Here is an 8797-nt window from a genome sequence, read left to right as displayed (position 1 = left end):
TAAGAAGATACGTGCCAATCAAGTTTGACATCTTTTCAGAAAACTGGGCAAATTGTCACAAATGAACTTGGGGAATAAAACCAATGGGATAGGTGAGCAGAGGGGCATCCACCAACACTCCGAGAAAGTTGTTTCCCACAGACTACCTTAAGGAGTTTCACTGAAGATTTGCCAGAAGGAACTCATTTTAATGCCAAATTCCTACTTGGGAAGAGTTAGCATGAAGGAGCATGTTGCTGGGTGGAATCGCCCACACCCAGGTGTGTTCCCTCCCTGAGAATGCATTCCCTGCGCAGATAAACTGCCATCTGCCCTAGCTTTGGAAGTGATTCTCAGAAGCCTCCTTACATGTAACAGACAAGCTTCATTCTATATAGAAACTATTGGCATTCTGGATTCCCACCAAGAGGCCACCCCACTGGATTCAATGGCAGACCTACAGAAACATGCATTTGTAATTAATATGACTTGAAGTCAGATTAAAAAAAAAAAAAACAACAACAACCCTTTGGTTGGTGGTTTAGTCCCTGGGAGCTCTGGGGGTACTGGTTGGCACATATCATTGTTCCTCCAACATTGTTGCAAACCTCTTCAGCTCCTTGGATCTTTCCTCTAGCTCCTCCATTGGGGACTGTATGCTCAGTCCATTGGCTGTGAGCCATGGATATTTTGGTCCCCCTTCTAATAAGGACCAAAATATCAACACTTTGGTCTTCCTTCTTCTTGAGCTTCATGTGAAGGGACCCATGGCTCCTGGTATATAGCAGAGGTGGCCTTTTCAGACATCAATGAGAGGAGAGGCCATTGGTCCTGTGAAGGCTCGATGCCCCAGTGTAGGGGAATGCCAGGTCAGTAAAGTGGGAGTGGGGAGCTTGGTAAGCAGGAGGTAAGAGGGAGGGGGAGTAGGATAGGGGGTTTTCAGAGGAGTAATGAGGAAAGGGGATAAATGTGAAATGTAAATAAAGCAAATATCTAATTAAAAAAAAAACAGCTTATATTTCTAAAATTGAATGATCTAAAGGAATTTTGGGCTCTCCAAAATTGTTGATGGCTATTTTCAAGACACAAGCACAGAAAGTGTTACCATGAGACCCAGAGTTCCATTTGCACATTCCTGGTCTCATGACTAAAGAATTTTAAAAGAGATCCTGATCATGCAAGCTGGAGTTCTTGACAACTTCTGGGGAAGAAGGTGATGCAAAGGGGAGAAAGAATCAAGCTTTGTTTTCTGAGTTAGAAGGCAGGCAGGCAGGCAGGCAGGCAGGCAGGCAGGCAGGCTCAGCAATGGAAGTCTGCAGCGGCTGCATCCAGAAGTAGGTGCCTAGGGAATTCAGTATAGGAGTGCTCTCTGAGGAGTAGCGCTGGTTTAAGATTTGGGTGTCTGGAGATGGTGTCTAGGATCTGGGTGTCTGGAGGAAGAGAGAGGAAGGCAGAGTTATATTTTCAAAGTTAGAAATGAAAAGGGGCAGGCTTGGTGAAAATTTGCAAGTCAAGTAGATGCATAAAAGGGAGGGGCTTTGGGACATAGCACATTAAAGCAGTAGTTATTCTCAACCTCTTAGATTGTCTTTGCTTGTATTATATTCACTTCAGCTTTTGCCCTTAAGCTGTATCTACTTATCAGAGAAGCTCTCTGCCTTTATCAGGATAAAGTAAGCACCAGGTATATTAATCAAAAGGCCATTATCAGTTCAAACCACTATAACTAGAATTACTGACCATCAACCACCCTATCTTTGTGAGAGGTTGTCAAAGTGATAATATTTATAACAAATAGAGAGGTTCCCCAACATGGTAAACACTTCCTGTCTACGTTAGAGAGAACACGTGTCTCAAACATTGCCTGGGAAACAGCTGGCTACAAGTGACCCACTTTAGTTCTCTTATGACCCAAATAGCCTTAAGAACCTCATGGAACCAAAAGTCTCCATTCAGTGGAACATGAGGACCAGTGGAAGGCCCTGGTACAGTGAGACCAGATGGCAAAGGTGCCAGCAGTATCTGCACATTAAACCAGAATTATCTACAAATTCCACCTCATCCCAACTACAGTTTAGGATTCCTCCTAGGTTCCTGGTTGTAACCAGTTAGTTCTCCATTTCCCCTCAGCCAAGATCACTTAAATTCCTTTGGTACCTGTCAACCAAAGAGTCAACTTTGAGCATGTCTCTTGTCTCACCTACAATACACCTGTACACCTACATTAAAGCTATGTTTGGGGGAAGCAAAACAGCACTGTGGTGTTTGTTTCTGTCTATATTATATGCAGTTCAGTATGTACACACTATTAATGATAACTTTGCTCTTAGTCAGTCCTCAGCCTGGGTAGCACCTAGAGGGAGGAATATAGATATTTGCAGAGTAGTCAAACTTGGTGTGATGGTGAATTATCAACTTGATAGAATTTAAAATCACTGGAATCTGGGCCTTTGGGAATGTCTGGGAGCGGTTATCCTGATTACATTAATTGATGTAAAAATACCCTTATTAAGTGTGGGTAGGAACATTCCCTGGGTAAGGAAGGGATCCTGGGTTGTATAAAATGGAAAATGGCAGCTGGGCACCACCAAGTTAACAGGCATGGTTCTCTGCTCCCTGATAGTAGACATTCACACACACACACACACACACACACACACACGCACGCACTCTAACACAGTGGAGAGTTGGTTTGGTTTTTAAATCATGTCATCTTGGGGGTAACCGGCCCTTTATAATTTAGGAAAACTTGGCTGCTTTGGGGTTACTTCCTTGTTACTTTCTTGTTTCATCCAAGTTTAAGGGTATTTTTGTTGGTGTGTGTGTGTGTGTGTGTGTGTGTTTTGGTTATAGACAGGATCTTACTATGTAGCCGTAGCTGATAGTACTCCTGCCTTGGTCTCCACGATGCAATAACTGCAATGTATGTCATCCCTGGCCAAAGTTCCATTTTGATTTCGTGGCATTTGCCATGAGTAACTCCATTTTGGTTGGTATGTTGAAACCTAATGCAGGATTTCATATCAAAACTATGATATAAACCAAAAAAAGCACAGGACCAGATGGCTTCAGTGCAGAATTCTACCAGACCTTCAAAGAAGAGTTAACACCAATACTCTTCAAACTATTCCACAAAATAGAAACAGAAGGAACACTACCCAATTCCTTCTACGAAGCCACAATTACACTGATACCAAAGCCACACAAAGATCCAACAAAGAAAGAGAACTTCAGACCAATTTCCCTTATGAACATCGATGCAAAAATACTCAATAAAATTCTTGCCAACCGAATCCAAGAACACATCAAAACGATCATCCACCATGATCAAGTAGGCTTTATCCCGGGAATGCAGGGTTGGTTCAATATACGGAAATCCATCAATACAATCCACTACATAAACAAACTCAAAGAACAAAACCACATGGTCATTTTATTGGATGCTGAAAAAGCATTTGACAAAATTCAGCATCCTTTCATGCTTAAAGTCTTGGAGAGAACAGGAATTCAAGGCCCATACCTAAACATAGTAAAATCAATATACAGCAAACTGGTAGCCAGCATCAAACTAAATGGAGAGAAACTTGAAGCAATCCCACTGAAATCAGGGACCAGACAAGGCTGCCCCCTTTCTCCTTATCTTTTCAATATTGTACTTGAGGTACTAGCTCTGGCAATTCGACAACATAAGGAGGTCAAAGGGATACAAATTGGAAAGGAAGAAGTCAAACTATCATTATTTGCAGACGACATGATCGTCTACCTAAGTGACCCAAGAAACTCCACTAGTGAGCTCCTACAGCTGATAAACAACTTCAGCAAAGTGGCAGGTTATAAAATCAACTCAAGCAAATCAGTGGCCTTCCTATACTCAAAGGATAAGCAGGCTGAGAAAGAAATTAGGGAAATGACCCCCATCACAATAGCCACAAACAGTATAAAGTATCTTGAGGTGACTCTTACCAAACATGTGAAAGATCTGTATGACGGGAACTTCAAGACTCTGAAGAAGGAAATGGAAGAAGACCTCAAAAAATGGGAAAACCTCCCATGCTCATGGATCGGTAGAATCAATATAGTTAAAATGGCCATTTTGCCTAAAGCACTATACAGATTCAATGCAATACCCATCAAAATCCCAACTCAATTCTTCACAGAGTTAGAAAGAGCAATTATCAAATTCATCTGGAACAACAAAAAACCCAGGATAGCTAAAACTATTCTCAGCAACAAAAGGAAATCTGGGGGAATCAGTATCCCTGACCTCAAGCAATACTACAGAGCAATAGTGTTAAAAACTGCATGGTATTGGTACAGTGACAGGCAGGAGGATCAATGGAACAGGATTGAAGATCCAGAAATGAACCCACACACCTATGGCCACTTGATCCTCGACAAAGAGGCTGAAAACATCCAATGGAAAAAAGATAGCCTTTTCAACAAATGGTGCTGGTTCAACTGGAGGTCAGCATGCAGAAGAATGCGAATTGATCCATCCTTGTCTCCTTGTAGTAAGCTCAAATCCAAATGGATCAAGGACCTCCACATAAAGCCAGACACTCTGAAGCTACTAGAAAAGAAACTGGGGAAGACCCTTGAGGACATCGGTACAGGGAGAAAGTTTCTGAACAGAACACCAATAGCGTATGCTCTAAGAGCAAGAATTGACAAATGGGACCTCATAAAATTACAAAGTTTCTGTAAGGCAAAGGACACCACCAAGAGGACAAATCGGCAACCAACAAATTGGGAAAAGATCTTCACCAACCCTACATCAGATAGAGGGCTAATATCCAATATATATAAAGAACTCAAGAAGTTAGACTCCAGAAAACCAAACAACCCTATTAAAAAATGGGGTACAGAGTTAAACAAAGAATTCTCACCTGAAGAACTTCGGATGGCGGAGAAGCATCTTAAAAAATGCTCAACTTCATTAGTCATTAGAGAAATGCAAATCAAAACAACCCTAAGATTTCATCTTACACCAGTCAGAATGGCTAAGATTAAAAATTCAGGAGACAGCAGGTGTTGGAGAGGGTGTGGAGAAAGAGGAACACTCCTCCACTGCTGGTGGGGTTGCAAATTGGTACAACCACTCTGGAAATCAGTCTGGCGGTTCCTCAGAAAACTGGGCACCTCACTTCCAGAAGATCCTGCTATACCACTCCTGGGCATATACCCAGAAGACTCCCCACCATGTAATAAGGATACATGCTCTACTATGTTCATAGCAGCCCTATTTATAATTGCCAGATGCTGGAAAGAACCCAGGTATCCCTCAACAGAAGAGTGGATGCAAAAAATGTGGTATATCTACACAATGGAGTACTATTCAGCCATTAGAAACAATGAATTCATGAAATTCTTAGGCAAATGGATGGAGCTAGAGAACATCATACTAAGTGAGGTAACCCAGACTCAAAAGGTGAATCATGGTATGCACTCACTAATAAGTGGTTATTAACCTAGAAAACTGGAATACCCAAAACATAATCCACACATCAAATGAGGTACAAGAAGAAAGGAGGAGTGGCCCCTGGTTCTGGAAAGACCTAGTGAAACAGTATTCGGCAAAACCAGAACGGGGAAGTGGGAAGGGGTGGGTGGGAGGACAGGGGAAGAGAAGGGGGCTTACGGGACTTTCGGGGAGGGGGGGCTAGAAAAGGGGAAATCATTTGAAATGTAAATAAATTATATCGAATAAAAAAAATTAAACCTAAAAAAAACTATGATATAATTTTCTTTATATAACTTTAAAGTCCAATTTCCAACACTTTTCTGATCTCAGTAGAACCTGAGGGGATGCTCTGAGAAGGGAAGTGTCAAGGAGAGATTATCACAGTGGAATTAACAGGTGGGAACCAGAGGCCTATAAAACTGTCTTCTAAGCAACTTCCCTGGTCCTGAACTATGACCCCTCTTACCGTCCCCTAGAGCTTCATGCTTCATTTTTTTTTCTTTTTATAAAATAACTCAGTGGCTTATACAACTTCAGGTTTTGATTTGAAAAAATCTGACTCCTTCTTACTCCTGTGGTAGAGGATACAATTAGTTGTGTGTGTGTATAATTATAATTAGACAAAATGATAGTAGTAAGGGACCTTGAATCCAACACCCAGCATGGAAATTAAAAACTTATCATATGATTTTATGCAAGGTAATTGTGTAGCAACTTCAAATAATCATGTATTTCTTATACTGGATTAAATGTAATAGCAAATAACTGAACAATAACAACTAAACTGCCTCATGTAAGAAGAGGTCTGAGGGTAGTTAAGCTGGCTCTATAGTAGTAAATATCAGAGATACATGGCAGTTTCTATTGCTATGGCAAAATAACCTCCCAAGCCTTTCCAAACAACAATCAACTGGAAATTGCTTAAACATGGGCCTTTTATTAGCAAGATCCCTCTTTGGTTCAATATAGCTGTAGGAGTCCCAGACTTAACTTCTGGATTCTAGGAAGCAGGAACAGGCTTCCTTACTTCTTCCCTGCAAAAAACAAAACAAAACAAAAACCCGAGCAGTACACTTCAGCTTATATCTCATTCACAACTTCTGGAACGTCACTGGGTATTAGGTCTTCATCTGGAACATTTCTTAGAAATCTATATCAAGGGGGGAAAGGAGTATTTATTATTGAATTAGAACAGTCTCATACCATATTTTATTAGTTCTTTTTCTATTGCTGTGGCAAAATAACTTATAGAAGGAAGAGCGTTTCTTTCTTCAGTTTATGGTTTCAGAGGGTGAGAGTCCATGGTGACTGGACAGAGGTGGCAGGTAGCTGGAGCAGCAGCTGGGACTCGCAAACAGGAAAGAGAGGGAACGAACTGCAGATGCTTTTCAGACCTAAAAGCTGGTCCCCATTGGCATGCCTCCTCGAGCATGACCGCACCTCCTAATTAGGACTTTCTAAACACCTGCCAACTGGAGATCAAGGATTCAAAGATCCCAAAGTTTGAGGGAGATATCTTATGCAAACCACCACACATATACTCTTTTTCAAAAAATTAGAAGAGGGATCCTGGGTTTGGTTCCCAGTCTCAGTGGGTAAAGCCCTTGCTGCACAAGCATGAGGACCTGAGTTTGGATTCACAATGCCCACATAAAAAGCCACGTGTGGCCACATGTCTTTGAAACACCCATGCAGAAAGAGCAGAGACAGGAGAATCCCGGAACTCACTGGAGACATAGTCGATACAGTTGGTGAACTCCAATTGTTCAGTAAAGAGACTCTGTCAGAGAAAACACAGTAGGGAGTGACTGAAGAAGACCTGGGATGATGATGGCCTCTGGCCACCACAGGCACACATTCAAGTGTCTGTAGCAGCACATATACACATGAATTTACCTCATACTCCCAAGTAAATGAATACGCATTTTTTTTAATTTATTTTATGTTTGCCTGAATGCCCACATGCACACCACTCCTATTCCTGGTGTCCACAGAGAACATCATATACCATAGAACTGGAGAAACAGATGGTTGCAAACCACCATGTGGGGGCTGGGAACCAAACCCAGGTCCTCTGGAAGAGCAAACAAGTTCTCTCAGCCACTGAGTCTTCTCTGCTGTCCATAAACATTTTGATTACATTTATTCTATGGAATTCATGCCTATAAAAATGAAATCCAATTAATCTCATTTTCCATTCCCATTAACCCTCTGCTCTCCATATACTTTCTTTCCCCACATTCATTGTCTTTCTGTTTTGTTTTGTGACCCACTGACTGTAATGTGAAACCATGGATTTAGAACTATATGTTGGAGCTTCATAGGTTCCCTAGTAGCTACATGACTGAAAGTAAAGACTTCCCCTCTCTCAGAATCTTTCACTATCCAATAGTTCAGCAGAGAGTTGGAGAAGTGCACAAACACCTCCTGCATCCGTGATGGTTGACAGGGCCAGTCTTGTGTAGGCCCAGTCAAGTAAGCAGAGTTACGAGTTCAAGACTGAAATGGCTTTGTCATGCCCAAAATATAAAATATTTTTAGGCCTTCTTCTCATCTTCTGGCTCAAACATCCTTTGTGATCCTCTTCCATAATGTTCCTTGAGTCTTACAGGAAGTATTATTTAGGAAAGTATTATCTTCGAGGAAGTCGTGTTTGGGGCAAAGCACTCAACCATTATTTATTCTTGCTACCTTGTGCAGGATGAGTCTCTGCGTTCACCACCATTCGTGGCAAAGAGAGGCTTCTCTCATTGAAGCCAAGAATAGAATTTATTTATGATATAGACAGTTATTTAGAAAGCAGTTTAACATATTGATTTAATCAAATAATTGGGTGAGGGACTATGAGTTCCCTCATATCATGTTTTTGTCCAGGTTTACAGTGCCACTGATATATTCTTTTCTATGGATCAAGCCTGAATCCCTTAAGGGAGTAATTAATTATTCCCATTAACAGTCACACCACTATTGAGGCCATGAGCATATCTTGCCTGGCAGGCTAGTATAGAAGTTTGTAGGGCTCAGAGTTGGTTAGACTTGACACCTTTTCTCTCGAAGCAGCCTATGTAGCATCTTCTAACACTGTGAAATCCAGCGACCAAGGTGGAAGTTTCCAGATCAGGTCTAACTTGTTTTTGCTGTCTTACAATCAAAGTGGGTGGCATCATTAGCAGTATATCTAGTTCTGGAAGACAACAAAGAATGGCAAGAGCCTATATTTTCAGTTTTTTGTTTTTAATTGGCCTACAATATAGTGGGCTTCATTATGACATTTCTATCCATGTGCATCATGATCCTTTCTTATATTTATCCCTTGTTAACCCTCATGTCACCGCTCCTCCCTCACACTGGTTTCCT

The sequence above is a fragment of the Apodemus sylvaticus genome, chromosome 3 (assembly GCF_947179515.1).
Source record: "Apodemus sylvaticus chromosome 3, mApoSyl1.1, whole genome shotgun sequence".
Lineage (NCBI taxonomy): Eukaryota > Metazoa > Chordata > Mammalia > Rodentia > Muridae > Apodemus > Apodemus sylvaticus.
Note: the sequence above shows the minus strand (reverse complement) of the source record.